This window comes from Marmota marmota, unplaced genomic scaffold, assembly GCF_001458135.2.
Source record: "Marmota marmota marmota unplaced genomic scaffold, marMar, whole genome shotgun sequence".
Classification (NCBI taxonomy): domain Eukaryota; kingdom Metazoa; phylum Chordata; class Mammalia; order Rodentia; family Sciuridae; genus Marmota; species Marmota marmota.
In genome coordinates this window covers 53519419-53538584 of record NW_026000037.1, presented here as the reverse complement: position 1 = coordinate 53538584, position 19166 = coordinate 53519419, and the positions used below count along the sequence as shown (strand labels likewise).

At 34.5% G+C, this 19166-nt stretch overlaps 1 protein-coding gene across 2 annotated transcripts in view; it reads left to right on the top strand.

Moving 5' to 3' along the window:
* The window catches only part of Scn7a (sodium voltage-gated channel alpha subunit 7), an 83234-nt gene that overhangs the window by 6140 nt on the left and 57928 nt on the right, over positions 1 to 19166 (top strand). The gene's annotated exons all lie outside the window — the stretch shown is intronic.

Genomic DNA, 19166 nt, shown 5'->3' with positions numbered 1-19166 from the left:
ATATATATAATTACTATTTATCAACTAAAGGGCAAATACAAATTTTAGAGCTGATAATTTATACTTGTTTTTGAGAAGGTTGATTATTTCCAATTTTATTCCTCAAAATAACATATTCTAGGAATGAGTTGGCTGAAATTTTCAAAGTGAAGGAGTTGAGTTCAAAATGAGTGGATTCTAATCATTAATTGAAGAATAAGACCTGCAGCCAAAATGTCTTGACCTGAGACCCAGACATAGCTGCAGGCAGATTCTAGATCCAGGGACAAAATGGTAAAGTCATCTAATTCAGGCTAGATAATCTGTCTACCTAGGACAAGTAAAACACTTGGTATTAGATAGTCAAAGTTACTTGGAAGTAACCAATCCAAGTGGAAAACTAATGCTTTCCAAAAGCAGAAAGCCAAGCTGATAGAATATGAGGGGAAATTTAAAGAACACTTGTTCATACGGATGCAAAATCCCAAGTGAATCAATGCCATTTAAGTCAAACTGTCTTTCTTCCTCAAAACTTCAGGGTGCAAACTTTTCATTTCTAGACTTTGAAAATACATTTGCATTTTGAGTTGTGTCCAAGCAGTATGGAAATGTTAACTGGGAAGCAGCAGAATTCCCTACAACTGTTTAGTCTCTTTCCAAAAATATAATAGTTTATTTACTTCAAGAGCAGAAAATATTAGGCACAAAGTACTGCAGTTAGACAGGAATAAATTTCAAGACGTCTACTGGACAATAAGCTGACTACAGTTAATGACTTGACTTCTTGAAAAAAGTAAAGGAGTGTGGATATTACATGCTATCACCACAAAAATAGCTATTTGAGTTAATGCATTTGTTACTCGTTCTGCAGTGTATATATATTTAAAACATCATGTTGTACACAATAAAAGCATTCAATATTGTCAATTTAAAAATAAATAGTTTTGCCCGAAATGGTGGTGCATGCCTGTAATCCCAGCAACTTGGGAGGTTGAGACAGGAACACCACAAATTCAAGTCCAACCTCAGCAATTTAGCAAGGTCCTCAGCAACTTACTGAGCCCCTGTCTCAAAATAAAAATAAATAAATAAAAAGGACTGCAAATGTAGCTGGTAAAGCACCCCTACCAACAAAATAAATAAAATGGTTTTTAAAATTTACCCAGAAACAAGTGATACAGTTTGTTCTCAACTTTACATTTTTCACTTAATAATTGGTTTGGCAAGTCTTTCCATATGAGCACAGATGTATCTATGTCTCCTCTTTATTACTGACTAATAGTCTATGATAGCAACATCTGAGTGTTAATTGCATTAGCCCTTTATACTGTGCACTTTGTTTCTCTCTGTTGAGCTAAAAGTGTGTTGTAATAAACATACTTACAGATATGACTTCTCCAAGTTCTGAAAAAAATTTTCATAAGGCATTTTAATTGTTGGGTCAGGGTACATGAAGCTAAGAAAGTACTGACAAATTTCCCTTAGGAAGAAGAAACCCACCAAATTGCACTCTTACGTGAACTGTATGAGGGTGCCTGTTACCTCCATGGACCAATCTACAGAAGGTCATATCCATTGAGATGAATCTGTATTATCCCTCTATAGAGTTTTACTATTAAAATTATTGATTATGTTAATTTTATCCATACCCTTCAGAATTTCATTATCTTCAGCCATATTTCCTCACAGGCTTCTGCTTCCTAGAAGTCAATGAGTATATTTTTGAAGCCTCCCGTAAAAGAAAAAAAAGTAGAGCATTGCATTTAATATAATTTGAGATCTAATCCCTGTGGGGAAAAGGAATTCTAGTCAAGAGTGTCAAGTGTGCTTTAAGGGCAAAAGGTTTTGCCTCAGAGAATTTAGCTGTGAGTCATTGTGCAATGTTGGAAAAGTGAATTACAAGCCATAATACTAACTGCAGTGAATTAGGTCCATCCCAAAATAGTCAATTTAAATTGGTTACTAAATGACCAAATTGGACATAAGGTGTGATTCCTATGTATCAACAATATAGATTCTATTTAAGGATTGCATTTCCTTTATATATTTCTCTTACGTAAATGCTACATTTAGTCCCAAGTTAACTTATTTTATGGGTCTTACTATTATCTTTAAAAAAAAACAGTTGTTATTTGAATGTCATTAGTACAATAGGCTTGGTACACTGTTCATGTCTGATGCAGTGTACAATTGTTTCAAAATACCTTGAAAACTATGTGAGAAGTTGTTTTCTCCTTATTTGCTATTCTATGTCCTCTTGAAATTGGATTTTAGGATATTATCCTTAGTCTAGGGATCAACTGTCCTAATTTTTTGTTTCAGTTTTCTTTATTCTTAACTTACCTTGCTCTATGATTTACATTCTTGTCTGATAACCTGATTTTTCTTGAAATTCATTAGATAGATAAACTCTCTCTCTCTCTCTCTCTCTCTCTCTCTCTCTCTCATCTATCTAATGAAGAAATGAGAGAGAGAGAGAGAGAGAGAGAGAGAGATGCACACTCAGAGGATATATCACAATTTCCCAGTTCTCTCTGGCAGAGCTAATCTAGCATTTGTTTTCTTTTCTCTTTCCAGTTCCGGGAAAGCATGTACATTGATTCTTCAGATGCTACAGATTCTATTCCTGTAGATAGGAAAAAATGGGCACAAAGAAGCTGTGAGTGCTGGGTGGCCACATCGTACATGGGGAGAATCTGTCTCCACAGTCTGGCTGAATTACAGGCAGGAATCACATTAAGAAACAGGGGAAGCCATTGGGAGTGGGAACAGGAAAGATGACTTCTGGCATCCCCTTTACAGGAGAGCTGAGGGGAAAGAGTTTAGGTGCCCAAAGAGACGAAAAGAAAAGGGATCTTCTATTATGGAATATTGTTAGGCAGGTGTTTGCCTCAGCAACTCTGATTTATGCTTTCTATTTGGCATATTATCCTATATAGATCCACTATCCTATTTTTTTTTTTTTTTTTGCTGTTGTTTCATTTATCCTCATACTCAGGATATCAAATGAGAAGAAAAAAATGTACAGAGGTGTCTTATTGCTTCGTAAAGGTAGTTGGATGAAGTGTAATTATCAGCCAGTAGGGTCGGGGGTTCTTTATATGGCACCAGAAATTGAACCCAGGGGCAATCAACCAATGAGTCAAATTTCCAGCCCTTTTTACTCTTTTGAGACATAGTCTCCCTGTGTTATTTAGAGCCCAGCTAAATTACTGGGGCTGGCTTTAAATTTGTGGTCCTCCTGCCTCAGCCTCTTTAGCTGCTGGGATTACAAATATGTGCTACCATGCCTAGCTCTAGGTTGGGGTTCTTCAGCCTGGCAGCCTTCATCAGAATCATCTCAAGGAACTGCAACCTAAGATATTCTGAAGTTGTCTGGGTTGGACCATGGGCTCCTAGGTTTTCAATATAAGCCCCAGGAGATTTCTAATGTACAGACAAAAGCTAGTATGATCTATACCACCTATACAGAGAGAATTTTCTCTCTCTCTCTCTCTACAGCTCTCAGTACAAAGGTATAGACAGGTGTTGATAAGAGTACGTCATCATTTAGCCTTTTTGTCTTCTCAAGGGCTTCAGAATTCATGAGCTACAGATTTGACACAAACACATCTAGTCTTCTTCCCAAGGTCTAGTACCTTGGTGAAGTTTTATGTCCATCTAAGCTAACACAGAGCCAAACTAGGTATTAGCCTTCTTTGTTTGAATTTACATGACAACTGTTTCAAAACTCTTTTGTTGATCACAGATTTAGGATACAATTTATGGATCTATGAGCTTAACTCCATTGCTGAGAAGCTAAGAAATAATAGAGGTTCAAAGAAATCTAGCAGTGTACTCACAGATGAAGTGGACATTAAGGGAGGTCAGCTGGTTCTGACAGTTTCCCCAAAGTTTCAGAGACACTAAAAGCTCTGAAATTTTTAAAATAGAAATAGAATTCAGGTCTTCCATCTCAGGATGACTAGTTATATTAAGTACTTCAAGATCAAGAGCAAATTTTAGATTCTAATCCCATGAAATAGCCTCCTTTGTATTCCTCTGGGAAGTGACAGAGGGCACTTTTCTTTCACTTGTTGATCCCTAATATGGCCACTAGCCAGGAATTTTTGGTCAAGGATGTAATAGACTGGGTCCACTACACATAGAATTCTAGGACAATACTGGCTCCTTAACAACTTGCTCATCTTAGTGGAGTAACAAGGGATAATTCAGAAATCCTAGAGGATGATTTCACAAAGCAGTGGGTGTGTTGAGAACATCTGGGTAAATTGGGGAAACTGAGTGTTTTAGAATATTGGGTTGGATCATTTTCTCTGGGTGACTGGTAAGGAACCAAAGACCTTTTTTGTCTTGGAAAATTCAAGTGGGAACATTTAAGGCTGAACAAGCTTTGCTTTGTATTTTTGGTAAACTCCCTTTCTGCTGGCATTTCTTATTGGGGCAGGAGGCCCTTGAAAGGATCTTTTCACCACTAATCTGCACCCCTTCTGGCATTTTAGCTGCCACTAAGCTCTTGTTACACTCATTGCACTTGTAAATTGGAATCAGATGCAGGTAGGAGGATTTGGTTTGCTTATCTGGCACAGTTTGTGTTCTTTTAATCCTATTATGTCCACTGACTGTGTCATCCTAAAGCTTAATATGTTTGCTCCCATCCAGAAGAAGATAGACATTAATTGATTATTCTTGAACTATTGGACAATGACAATCTGTAGAATCCACCAGGGTTTGGATAATTTTAATTTCAGTCTCTGCTCCTCGTGAAGATTTAATCATTTTCAGAAATGAATTAGGGTTGAAACTTCATTCTAATTTATTCACAAATCTGTTTCAGATTATTCTTAAATTTAGTCATTTTATTTCATTAATATTTAGAGCATTATTGTCTAATATCATGCTTAGCACTTAATAAGTGTATGTTCCACAAATGAATGTCAAAAAAAAAAATAACACCCAGTACAGACTGAATCAAAATTTCACATTTTACATCACATATATGTGTAAATAGTATGTGTCAATCAATAATTTAAAAATACATAAAAAATGATTACACCATGGATAAACGTATTGCAATAGGGACATATCAAATTGCAGGAACAGTCATTTAAAGAAAATGAGTTCACTTTAATATATATGAAATAAAAATAAAAATTTAAAAAGTAGTGAATATGATTATATTATAGAGAGACTTACTTGTTTATACAACATTTTTCAAAAGAGAGCAAGCATATTCCAGCATTTTCCAAGGAATCTGAGAGGAATTAGAATGAGGGAAGTAACGAAGACAGAGTTAAGCAATCTGGAAAGCTGGAGCCAGCAAAATCACAGAACAGGGATCCAGAGTAGGTTTATCTTACCTCAGGCAGATATATTTAGTAATCTTGGCCAAAATTTGCACTAAGAGACTCCAAAGCTACATAAATGAAAAGTCATTTAAAATGGAAAATAAAATGGTCTCGGGGTAATAAAAAGTTGTAATGAAGTGATAGCATGCTGAAGAGATGCAAATACAAGAATAATCCCAAGAGTATCAACCAGTTATGCAACAGAGGAGGCAAGTTTTGAGATTGGAGCTTGTGTTTGCACAGAATTACATGACCATTTCCTACCAGATGTTAGGTCTGTTCAGCTGGCTGCCTTTTGGTCTTCCCACATAGAAATAGCTCTTTCCCTTGGGAGTGGAAGTCATTAAGTAAAATTGTGATATGTCTTGTATTAATCTGAAAACAAACAAACAAACAAACAAACAAAAAATAAAACAAACAAACAAACACCAGATCCTTATAAACCTGACTAGACTCTGGGAATCTACCGAGAAGTATGCTATACTTTCAATTCCCAGGAGTCATCATCCACCAATATCAACTGTTCATGCTGGGTCTCAGGACAGGAGAAAACTGAATGACACATTGAGTAGGGCAGAGGATAGGAGCGAGGAGGCTTCTAGATATTTAAGACTTTTGTAGCATGGTGGATTTTTTCCGTTGGACATGTTGGGTTGCCACTCAAAGCCTATTATTAGGGTGCTTAAACATAGTTGTAGACAATTGTTAGAAGAGGAAATACAAGCAAACAACTTGAAAGTAATAAAAATGAAATCTAAAAGTCTGATGAAGAGAGATACAAATAAAGCAGAAGAAAATGTAAAAAAAATACATAAAGAACTTGGAATTTTAAAACCTATTTAAGAAAGCCACAGTATTATATATGATCATTATAACAGATTCTTGTTACTACTTTGAGCTATGAGTAAAAAAAATAAATTGTATTCTCCACATTCCTTGTGTAAATTCCAATAAATTATATAATTATTTCAATTTAAAAGATGGTTAAGCTTTAGTGCTTTAAAGTATTAAGAACAATGATAACTAATATTTATTGAAGTTATATTTAGGCATTTTTCTAGATGCTCTTTTATTTATTTAGTTTTTTATACTGGGGACTGAACCAAGGGGTACTTAGCCACTGAGTCACCTCTCTAGCCCTTTGTTATTTTGTATTGTGAGACAGGGTCTTGCTAAGTTGCTTAGGGCCTCACTAAATTGCTGAGGCTGACTTTGAACTTATGATCCTCCTGTCTCAGCCTACTGAGCTTCTGGGATTACAAGTACAGGCTGCCATATGGCTGGCTATATATTTCTTAACTCATTCATAATTGTATTACTCTAAGAGGTAGTTATTCTTATCTATTCCATTCTATAGTTGAGAAAATTGAGTTTAAGGACTAAAGTCAAAGAAAGTACCACATTTAAATCTAGAAAATCTAGCCCCAGAACTAAACATTTTTTCACAAATATTTATCATAAGATACTTCAAACATATAAAAATATAAAAAATTTTGATAGGACTCTGCAATCAATAATTAGTATCTTCAGCTACCATTTTTAGATAATTTATCATATCTCTCTCCATCTGTGCATCCCTCTAATCATGCATTTTTATAATTATTGACATTTACTGAAACAGTTTTAAATATTCATGCAATTGTAATATATAATAAGGAGAGATCCCTTATTCCTGTTTTCCCCCAATGGTAACAAAACTATAAGATAACAACTAGGATATCTTAATATTTTAATAATAAGATAGATCACTAAATGAGTATTTCTCCAATAATTAAATTCTCTATATGAATTATAGTCAGTCATATAAGCCATATGTGATAGACTATCATTACTCATGACATAGATAGATAAATAGATAGACAGAATTAGGAATTAACTATTAGGGTTTTTTTTAATATAAGGATATTAGGAAGCACATCATTTTATAGTTAAGACCTGTTCCTATTTTTAAATACTTCTATATGCATACACCTTAAAAATTGATGTGGCTACAGATGCATAAAAAATTAATAGTAGTCATTAATAAGGATATACCATAAATTTTTTAATGATTACACCAGATGTACATGTTGACTTCTCCTCTTATTAAAATTACACTACCATGAAACATCTTGTCCATATAAATTGTTTGACATGTTTACCTAAGTGGTAAGTACCTTTTACTCAGCTTACTAGGGAAAAGTCTACACATTTCAATCTAAAGAGTTAGTGCCAGATTTTCTTCTGGAACTTTTATACCAATTTGCCAGAATATCTAGAATATCTCTAGAATATGGCCTCAGCAGCACTTTCTGTTATTCAACTAATACTTTCATCTTGAATTATTATTCATAAGTTTACTTATGCTTTTTTTTAAAGAGAGAGAGAAAGAGAGAGATAATTTTTTTAATATTTATTTTTTTTATTTTTCGGTGGACACAACATCTTTATTTTATTTTTATGTGGTGCTGAGGATTGAACCCAGCGCCCGGTGCATGCCAGGTGAGCGTGCTACCGCTTGAGCCACATTCCCAGCCCTTATGCTTTCTTTTATAAGTTTTATAGTTTATTTTTTTTATTTAAATTTCATTTTTCATTTGGGTAATAGAGTCACCTAGCATTTACCTGGATAAGAAAAGTATATGGAGCCAGGATTAATAGGGATTACCCAATTATAAATCCTCCTATATATGCTCCCCAAACAATGGAGTACAAAAAATAAAGCAAATAAAGCTGCACAAAACTCTCACCGTCAGCATAACCAGAAGGCAGAGAATGCTCAAATTTCAAAAAGCAATAGAAGAAAAGCAAATCCATTTGTACTTTACATCATGATCCAAACCCTTTATGGAAATTGAAGTTAGGAAGAGAGAGAATGCCACTGGTAGTGACTAAAATTGTTTTAAAATAACTGACAGAAAGGGAATGCCCACCCTAACTGTAAAATTCTTGGGGTTAAGGGGGGAGCATTTTCCACAAACTTTCTTGCATCCGTTATTAAATACCTCTATTTTCCACTATAATTTAGACAAAACACTTAATGTTTTTGTAGGTTCTATATTATATATACTGATAGTTCAAGTTATGCTTAATGACAATAACAAAATCAGCATGGGAAAATAAAACCATATGGTAGATTAAAAGCCAACTTTGAATAGTCTTAAATTCAAGAGAGAATTAAGTTTAAGACTAATAGCCAAGACCACAGTCATTTTCAAATGGCTGAGACATTAATAATAACTCAGCCTCAAACTGCCAAATATGCAGCACTTGGGCACTGCCACTGACTCCATTGCTACAATTGTCACTGAAGTTGCCAAAAGTTGCTACTGGAACTTCTGTTTGTTTTGCAAAAATGGATTGTCTACAGCCCCTCTTACATTATATCTCCAGGTCCAAATTCAAAATCTTCAGTGTATGCATTTGATTGGTTTAGCTGAAGAAATGTGATCATATCTTAAATTCATGAGAGATAAATTATTTTCTGTATTATCTGGCTCACTTTTTCACTTCCATTGCAGGAACTCTCCTACAATGAAATAACAAATTCCCTAAATCTACTCAGTGGGTTAGAGGATGGGAACATAGCTCAGTGGTAGAGTGATTGACTAGCATATATAAGGTCCTGAGTTTGATCCTCATCATTGAAATAATAACAATAATAATAATAACAACAACAATAATAATAATGGAGGGTTACCAGGTTAGGCAGTATATTGTCCTTTCCAAATTAATGTTGACTCTGCTTCCTTATCTTCAGTTTTACAAAATGTAAAATATTTGACTTTGGTAATATTTGCTTAAAGTTTCTAGCCATTTCCACCTGACATTAACCTGACAACTACTTAACAATAAAAGTTGGTGGCCAAGTGGACATTTCTAAAGGATCCACACTGAAGTATCAATTGTTTAGACTTGCCTTAAAATTTTTAAGTTTGCATGCATTTTTGTGGTATAATTTAAATGTATACAAATTTAGATTTAAATGCAACCTGATTAGCATTCATCTCCACCACCTAAGCAGCTACACAATGATGGAGAAGTTATGAAACTGATCAAGTTCTGTCTCCACATCTGTATGGCAATCATAAGGATGATATAATGAGAAACATGTAGTCTGGTGCCTCAAAACTGGTAGTCATTCAGTAAGAGTGGTCATAATTCAATTGTCAATACATTATAATGAATGTTGGTTCATATTTGAATTTGAAATTTAGGGAAAATAGTTTTTCTTTGATAATTAACCCCATATTTTGCAGGATCAACTTTTAATTTATACCCAAAATAAACCATTTCCAATTCAATCAGCAATTTAAATTATTAGTACAACTATAATTTGTTAGAGTCCTAGCCTGAGTTGAATGTGATGCATTTATTGCCAAAAACTTACTTTAGCTATTCAATTTTTTAGGAAGGCCTTCTAATGGACAGATTAACTATTAATCTTTCTGTGTTTTTCAGTCTTTAGTGCTGTATTAAGATAGCTCACTGAAAAGCATGGTGCCTGAACCATATTATATAAATACCCCACAGAAATGCTTTTACTGAATTATTATTTAATGATTAATAATTTACAGTCTGCTTTCAACCATCTAGAAGTCCAACTCATGCCAGTTCCATTTGACAAATGCAGCCTTGCTTTGCAATGCTGTAGAAGACAAGGCCTTCTAGCCATTCATTCTTCTAGTCAACAATCCCACTAATTCCATTCAGTGTCAGAATTATCACCAAAAGCGTCTTCTAGGATAAGTGGGTTGGGAGAATTCATATTGATGAAGCCAGTAACATGGTCCCAGGATTTCTGTGTTGTCTGATTTAATCTTTACAGCATTGAGAGATGCATGAGGGCTTCCAAATTTTATATAGGAGGAAAGTAAGACTTGAGAGATGTTATTGAGGTCTCATATCTAGTAGGTAGCAAAATGAGGAGTCAGACTATTTTATCATGGAGTAATAACAGAAAAAATAGAGAGAAATTATACTGGACAATGCAATAAGAAGGCAGGCTATCAAATTGAATCTTGAGGTTTCAATGAAAGAATGAAAAATATGCAGATTCTTTTTCCATTAATGGAAGCATCTTTGCAGTAAGTTTGAAACCTCCCTTTTTGCCTACTTTTAAACAAGATATTCTTTATATAAATAGGTGTAATAATGTTTGTTAGCCATCAGACTAGGTCCCTAAAAACATCAGTAAGAATTCACTGTAAGTAATTCAGTAAGTAAATCAGTAAGAATTCACTGTAGTGCAAACAGATGTAAAAATGCTTTTGATTTTCTAAATTTAATGCTGTATAGGTTTAGTTTAGTTAATAGTGTAGTCCCAAATTTTAGGTCACCTGATACTGTGGAACACATTCAATCCAAAAATCTTAACATTGGAAGGTTCCAAAATTATAATTTATTAATATTTCCAGTAAATATTTGGACCCATTGCAATCATCCCACCCACTGTCAAGTCCATGCTTCCCAGTGCCAGTTAAGAAAAAGGTCTGTTGCCCAAATCAAGTCATTCTGTTTTTGACAGCTATTGAGAAAACTCTTTATTGACTTGAACCAAATCTGTTCTGGGTTCAGCTCACTGACCCCAGTTCATTCTTTCTTAATAATATGGATGTCTCATTTTCCTTCCATATCTCTCATACCTGAAAATAGTAAGGATTCATTTGTATCTTTTCTGCCTCAACTGTTATACATCCTTCCTTCTTTCTGTTGGTTACTATATGGATTCTTTTTAATTCAACCAACATCCTGTCCTCACTTAAAAACACTCTAAGTAAGAAGACAGTAGAATGAATCGAACATAACTTTCCTATATTCATCTATGAATTCACAACCAACATAACTCCACATCATGTACAACCACAACAATGGGAAGTTATACTCCACCTATGTATAATATGTCAAAATACACTCTACTGTCATGTGTATCTAAAAAGAACAAATAAAAAAAGAATTTAAAAAAAGGAAGAAGAAAAAAACACTCCAGTTTTTGTACACACCTGTGAACTGAGAGGAGAGCAAAGGGACTTCCCCTCCGTCTTTCATCAATACAGTCAAGGTTGTATTAGTTTTCTCGCCAGACAAAAATTGTTATTGATTTATAAGTCTCATTACTATCAAGTAAATTTCCTTGACAGTTTTTTTTTCTGCCACAAGATCACATCTTTTCTCTACTGTAATTTTGAAGATTGATTTATTTAGGTCAAATTTCCAAGACTTATATGTATGACTTTCATATATTATTCCATTAGATTTGGTCTACCATTCTAAGGTATCAAATTTTATCACAATTAAAATTCACATTTATTCTGTGACAATTACTGGGTATCAATTACACCCATTAAACAATTATCATTATTTAACTCAATTTTATGACTGAAAAAACAGGTTCAAATATATTAGATAGTACATTTAACTGATATCTTTCAGAATTTTAGTAATAGTTTTGGATTTGAATGTAGATCTACCCAATTTCAGTTTCAAAGTTCATGATGTTATTTTTTTTATTCCACTGATTTATTTCTCTACCACAACCTAAATTATTGATATGTCTGATAAGTCATGTAGGAAACCAAAGGCTTTGATACATCATATTTGTTGGTCAAAGGGGTTGTGGATAAAGTGCTTGGTAAGCCTATCTTCTAGTATTTATCCAGCACAGATTTTCATATGGAGACGTTTTCAGAATTAATTTACTAAACATTTAGTTTGTTTTCCTTATTAAATAATCAAGGCCCGTGTTGAGTACATAAAGCACAAATAGAATTGGTTTTTGTACAAAGAAAAAAGTCCATCCACAGGAATGAAGATGGTGTTTAGAGGCACCTAGCACTCACCCACTTTCTTTTTTTTTTTCACTTACTTGCATATGATTTATTCAATTTTGGCATGAATCTTTCAAGAAGAGTCTTCCCAGATTTTATAAAAACTGGGAAAATTAGAAGACTTCTCACATTTCTCACATTCTCAGGGCTTCTCTGAGTATTTTCATATATGAGAAGGAAAGGAGGGCTGAGATGGGAAGCTGACAGAATGTACTCAATCTTCCACATTCTGAGGTTTGTTTTACAGTGTGAGTGAAATGACTTTGAAGGCAACAGGGAAAATGGAATGATTTTCCAAAATCTTCACATTTAAAGCATTATTCAGTTAGATCTAGTAGTGTTTGCCTTTAATCCCAGAGACTCGGGGTCTGAGGCAGAAGGATCACAAATGTGAAGCCAAACTCAGCACCTAAGCAAAGTCATAAGGAACTCTGCAAGTACTTGTCTCAAAATAAAAAGGAAAAAGGTTGTGGCTCAGTGATAGAGGACCACCAGACTAAATCCCCAGTACTATTTATAGATAGATAGATAGATAGATAGATAGATAGATAGATAGATAGATAGATTTCGACATGTGAGCACTTTCTTCTCTTTGATTTTGACAAGAAATGTTGATTCACAACATTTCACATTCAAAGAATTTTTATACAGAAAACTTACTACATGTTAATGAGTGAAACATTATTAACAGAAGACTTTGCCAATTGTTTTCATGAGTATGATTTCTCTGCACTCTGGGTTCCTTCATTTAAGTGAAGCTGAGCAGATGTAACAAAGGCTTTTCCACATTGTTTACAACCATAGCACTCACCCACTTTCTGGGGGATAGGATCAAATCACCTGGAGAGCAGCTGCTCATAAAAGTGATGACTGTGGGAGAACACTGAAGTTCAATAGTGGACAGAGACTTGGAGAAACTCAAGGCCTTTGGATAATGGAACAGAGGGTGAAGCAGTTTCCCAGAATCAGAAGGCAGTGTGGCAGAGGGTGGGGACTGAGGTAGAAGAGGGACAGTTCCAATGAGCACCACTAGAACAGGAATCAATCAACTATTTGCAGAAATATAGTTTAAACAGGCAGTCAACCCGGGATCATCCTCATACCAGTCTGCTCTAGACAAGTTTACTACACTTAGCAGTGTATTCTCATGGAACTTTCTTGAGAAAGTCCTGTCTGACTTGCTGTTCCGAAAGTCAAAGATTCCTGCATTTTCCAGCCTCTAGTTCTTCATGAAGGTAATACTACACTGACTTAATGGAGGCAGCTGCCTCCAGAGTCAGTTTGGACTTGGGGAGAGCCTCTGATGCAAAGCTGCTGAGAACTATGTGCCCTGGCCAACTGGACTGTGACATGTAAGGGAACTGAAGATGCTTCCACTTTAAAACTGGCAATTCAGGAAGTCAGCTGCAAGAGTCTAGGCGAAGGAATAGTCAACTTATGATTTTGCATGGGAGCAAAGTCTCAGAACAGCAGAATCATAGGCAGTAGATTGCATGGGGCCAGCTGCCAACCCCTAGCACAGATAGTTGTGATTCTTTAATATCTACTTGCCCTCAATGGATGCAGCATAAAAAGTGTCAGAGTTCTTGACACATTGCAAAGCCCAACAACAGCCCTGCCTTGTGAGTGCATAGTGAAGAGGGCACTTATTCCAGATGAATTCCATACTCCACACTAGGTTAGTGCCATGCTGCAATATCAGTGTCTGCAGCACTCTTGGAGTGCACAGTCTAAATAAATCCAGACTAAATCCTCTCCTCCAGAGCTCTGAGTTCCACCCTAGTTCACTCTAGCATGCAAGGCAACTCAGTTATTCCAACTGACTTCAGCAACAGACCACTTCAGCTAGTTGACTGACAAGCACCACAAAGCCAAGAAGCATGAGTAATCCCCAGACTTTGCTGTCTTGAAGGGGTGGACAGCCTAAGAAGACATGGAAAGAACCTCTGAAAAGCACAGGTCTCAAACAACCAGTCTTGTCTCCATAATCCAGCATGATGGAGAGGACATTTTTACTCTCCATTAATCCTATTTTTTTTTGGTGTGTGTGTGTGTGTGTTTGTTTGTTTATATGTGTATATATAAATGTGTGTGTGTGTATATATATACATACATATTTTTCTTATATTCCCTTTATATTTAATTTTTCCTTTTTACTCTGTTTCTAAATTAATTTTACTTTATATAGACACATACACTTATATGATAAAAAATTTGCATTTTATATAATATGTATATCTTTTATATACATATGTATATGAATTAGATATTTACACATACTTACATAGATATGTAGTTTTTCTACTCCTTAGTCTCTTAATTTTTTTCTTTTTTCCTTGGTTTCTCTCTTTTTGAATTAATTTTACTTTTTATTATTTTTTAACTTTTTAGTTTATTCTATATTATTTTCCCTTCTCTTTTTTGTTGTTGTTGTGTTGTGGTTGTTTTTATTGGGATTTTACTTTATTCCTTTCTCTGGTTTTTGTTGTTTTTATTATTGTTTGTTTTCTTCTTCTATGCAGTCTTGTGTATCCAACCCAGCACCTTGAGCACATTAAGTGGGTGCTCTGCTGCTGAGCTACATGCCCGGCCCAGCTTAGAGAAATTATTCCATACACTAGCAAGCAATAGTCTGTCCCTGAGGCATGGCTGGGTCATGAAATCCTACTCCTAGACATTCACTGACTTCAGTAGCAGCAGAGAAAAAAAAAAAAAAAAAAACAATGGTTGTGGATACCACATCAAGAGGGACCTCAACATAGGTTGCCCTCACAACCGGTCAGACTGCCCACATTGCTGACAAGACTGAAGGAGTAACCACACAGGTGTGCTCACATATTTTTCTGAGCATACCACATCTGCCTGAAATACCAGAAGGACTCCACTTATGCAAGACCTATAGAGAAAGTGAGTCCCTCAGGCTCCAATGCAGTTATGCACTGCATCAAAATTCACTAATAAAAGCCAAAGAAGCAACAGGGCAACTATGCTATGAAGTCCAATTGGAATTAAAGTCAGCACTACACAGCAAATTGATATTCCAGAGCAAATCATTGAAAGAAGGCTGCTTGCAAAGAAAGCTCTCATATAAAAATGGAAGAGACATCCATCTCAATAAATCAGCAAATCTCAACACAGAAACACAAGAAATATGAAAACACAAGGCAACATGGCACCTATAAAGTTCAAGGTTCTCTAGTTAGTGATTCTAAAGACACCAAAGTTAATGAAATGGCAAAAATTTCAAATGAACAATTTTGTTAAAGTTCAACAACTTCCAAGAGAATACATTATAGCTAAATGAATTAAGGATGACAATTTGGGATGCAAAGAGGAATTCAATAGAGAGAGAGAGATTTTAAAAAAATGAAGCATCAATCTTAGAAATGAAAAGCTCAATAAGTCAAATTAAAAACTTCATTGAAAGCCTCACCAATAGAATGGATCAGTGGAAGAAAAAATATCAGACCTTGAAGACAAGGTTGGGAATTTTCACATACATTAATAAGTAAAAATAAGAAAGAATGAAAAGAATATGTAAGATTTCTGGGACACCATTAAAATACCAGACATGCAAATGATAAGAATAGACAAGAGAGAAGAGTTGAAGACAGGCTGAACACAGGTTGAAGACACAGAAAACTCATTGATGAAACCATATTAGAAAATTTCCCAAATCTTGAGAAAGACAGACATGCAGGTGCAGGAGGCATTTAGAACCTCACATAAACATGACCATAAAAGAACTTCTCTACAACAATATATTATACTTAAATTGCCAGAAGTACAGAACAAAGAAAGAATATTGAAAAATGCAAGAGATAAGTGGGCTGGGAGTATATAGCTCAGTGATAGAGCACTTTCTTAACATGTGTGAGGTGCAGGGTTCAAAACAGAAAAATTAAAAAATCTGTAAATGTGAAGTGCTGAGTCACACTGAAAGGCAAAATCTCTGTCCATAGTGGCACACACCTGTAATCCCAACTATGTGAGGAATGAGCAGGAGGATTAGAAGTTCAAGGCCAGCCTGAGCAATTTAAGGAAGACCCTGACTAAAAGCAAAAGGACTACTATAATCATACCTGACACAACAGGCTTTAAGCCAAAATCAGAAGAAACAAGCATCACAGCCATGTGGATAAAGAAAGGAATTCATCAAGGAAATGTGACAATTATACCACTAAATTTTGGAGAACCCAATTTTACAAAACAAACACTACTGGACAAAGAGTGAGAGGCAAGACTCCATATAATCATAGTAGTTGACTCCAATACCCAACTCTGACCAATAGATTGATCATCTAGACAAAAAATAAACAAAGAGATTGCACTTTTAAATTACACTACATATCAAATGTATCTAACGTACATCTACAGAATATTCCACTCAGCTACAGAATATACATTATTTTCCTAATCATACAGAACTTCTTTTCCAAAATAGGTCACATTTTAGGATATAAAGCAAGTATTAACAAATTCAAATTTTTTTTAAATTTCCTACATCTTGTCAGATCATTATGGAATGAAACTAAAAATGTTATTGCAAGAGAAACTACAGAAATAATGCAAATAATTGGATACTGAATAACACACTTCTCAATGATCAAGGAGGGAGTTATTGGAGAATTCAGGGGAAATCTTTTAAATTCATGGAATTAATCAAAATGGAAACATGATATACCAGAATCCATAGAATATTAAAAGCAGTACTTAAAGGAAGTTTATAGTTATGAGTGCCTACATTAATAAAATAGAGAAATCTCAAATAAATAACCTAATGATGTATTTTAAGGTCTTAAAACTACAAGAACAAACTAAACTCAAAATCAGCAGAAGGAAAGAAATACTAAAGATCAGGGCAGAAATAAATGAAATAGAATATTTTTAAAGTAATGCAAATAGGAGCTGGGTTGTGGCTCAGCAGTAGAGTGCTTGCCTTGCATGTGTGAGGCACTGGGTTCGATCCTCAGCACCACATAAGTAAATAACACAATACTTTTAGTTTATTTATAGATGTACAACTAAAAAAAATAAAATATCATAATACAAATAATAAATGAAACAGAGTTGATTTTTGAAAAGAAAAGTAAAATTAATAAGCCCTTAGCTAAATTTACCAAAGAAGAGAAAAAAACCTATATATAAAAGGATATGAAAAAAGGAACATTACAACATATACCATTGACATTCATAAAATCATTAGGGATTATTTTTAAAAATTATATAACAATAAAGTGGAAAATCTAGAAGAAATGAACAAATTTCTGGACTAAAAGTGAACTACTAAAAGTGAACCGAGAGGATATAAAAGACCTAAATAGATGAGCAATGAACAATGAGGTTGAAGCAGTAGTAAGAAGTCTCAACAGTGTTATATTGAGCATATTCAAATGTATCTTCATGTTATGTATGATAATAATTCTTAGCAAACTTTCAATAAGTTTCAGTTTTGCGCATGATATTGAACAAAGACATTTGGAAAATAAGCAAATTTTGAGGTGAGCAAGAGTGAATTTTTATATCATTAGTCTGGGAAAGGGAGCTGCAAGTAGACATATGCTGATCTTTCTAGTCCATAATCCCCTATTTAAACTTGTTCCACATCCAATACCTGGAACATATCTTGAGGACTTTTGAATAAAGCAACCATTTCCGATGTGAAGTTGTCCCTCTTTCTGGTCACAGGTGACTATTTTAAGAGGAAATGGATCCATAGGCTGTGGTAGGTTCATTAGAATAACCTTTTACTTATTTATTTTTGACACATAGGTTATTAGTACACATGGGAACTTAAGCTGAACAATCAAAGTTATGACTGTGATATGTTTTTGGTGGGTATATTCTTAGAAGTACATGAAGGAAGGCTTGTTCCAGTAGAATGAAGCAACATGAAAAGCAATGCAAAACCCAAAAAATTTATGATCCCATGAAAGACACAGGTGGTCAATCCAATAGATTTTCCATCGTACATTTATGCCACAGAAATATACTATGTGTTCTCCCCTTGGGTATTTATGAGATTGCCTTTTTTATCTATAATTGTTTATATCCATCATTTACCTATGTTGGTAGTGGATGTATAATTTTTATAATAAATGTTATTCCATTAATATTAACTCACCTTTTTCTTCTGATTAATAGACAAACAAAATATTAAAGTATTAATTCAATTTTTCACAACAGTGAAAAATTCTGAAGTAGACACATGTTCTTGTGAATGTAATTTCTTTCTTAAAAGTTTTTTTGTATTTGTAGATGGATAGAATTCCTTTATTTTATTTGTTTTATTTTTATATGGTGCTGAGGATGGAACCCAGTGCCTCATGCATGCTAGCTAGACAAGCACTCTGACAGTGAGCTACGGCCCCAGCCTGAATGTAATTTCAGTTGTAGAAAATCTCATAAAAGAAATTCAGCTAGTGCCAGCACTGTGAAATACATGGCATATGATATAAAATGACACAACATCAAGTACAAAATTCCTTATTCTTTATTGCAATAATAAAATTACAGGAAAAAAATAGGCAAATAAATAAAGGAAACCTGTCAGTTGGCATTAAGTAAGATCAACTGAAGAGAAAATTTTGACAAGAATTGGAATAGAACGAGTCAGCAAAATATTTGGTTTTGACCAATGATTCAAAGAGATTTCAATCAATTATTAGCCAGGTCCATATTATGTACCACCCACTCCTAGGGCCAATGTTAATTTGGAACTCACCATATAAATCAAGCAGGAGCAGTTGACAACCTCCTGATAATGCTACAGATAGGAGCCAATAGTCCTCCACTGGATACCAAAGACATAGTGGGAAGATTGTAATAATTAATACTGTTGATTGGCCAACGTGAAAGATTCATGATAGATGGATAGAGAGAGAGGGAGACACATATTCCTGTATAACAAACTCCATTACAGCATTACTCTGCCTTTGCATCATGGAATTATCAGAATCTCAACACAAATGCACTTATCACATACAAAAAAAAAAAAAAAGAATGTTCAAGTAATGAGTAAATAAAGCCAACT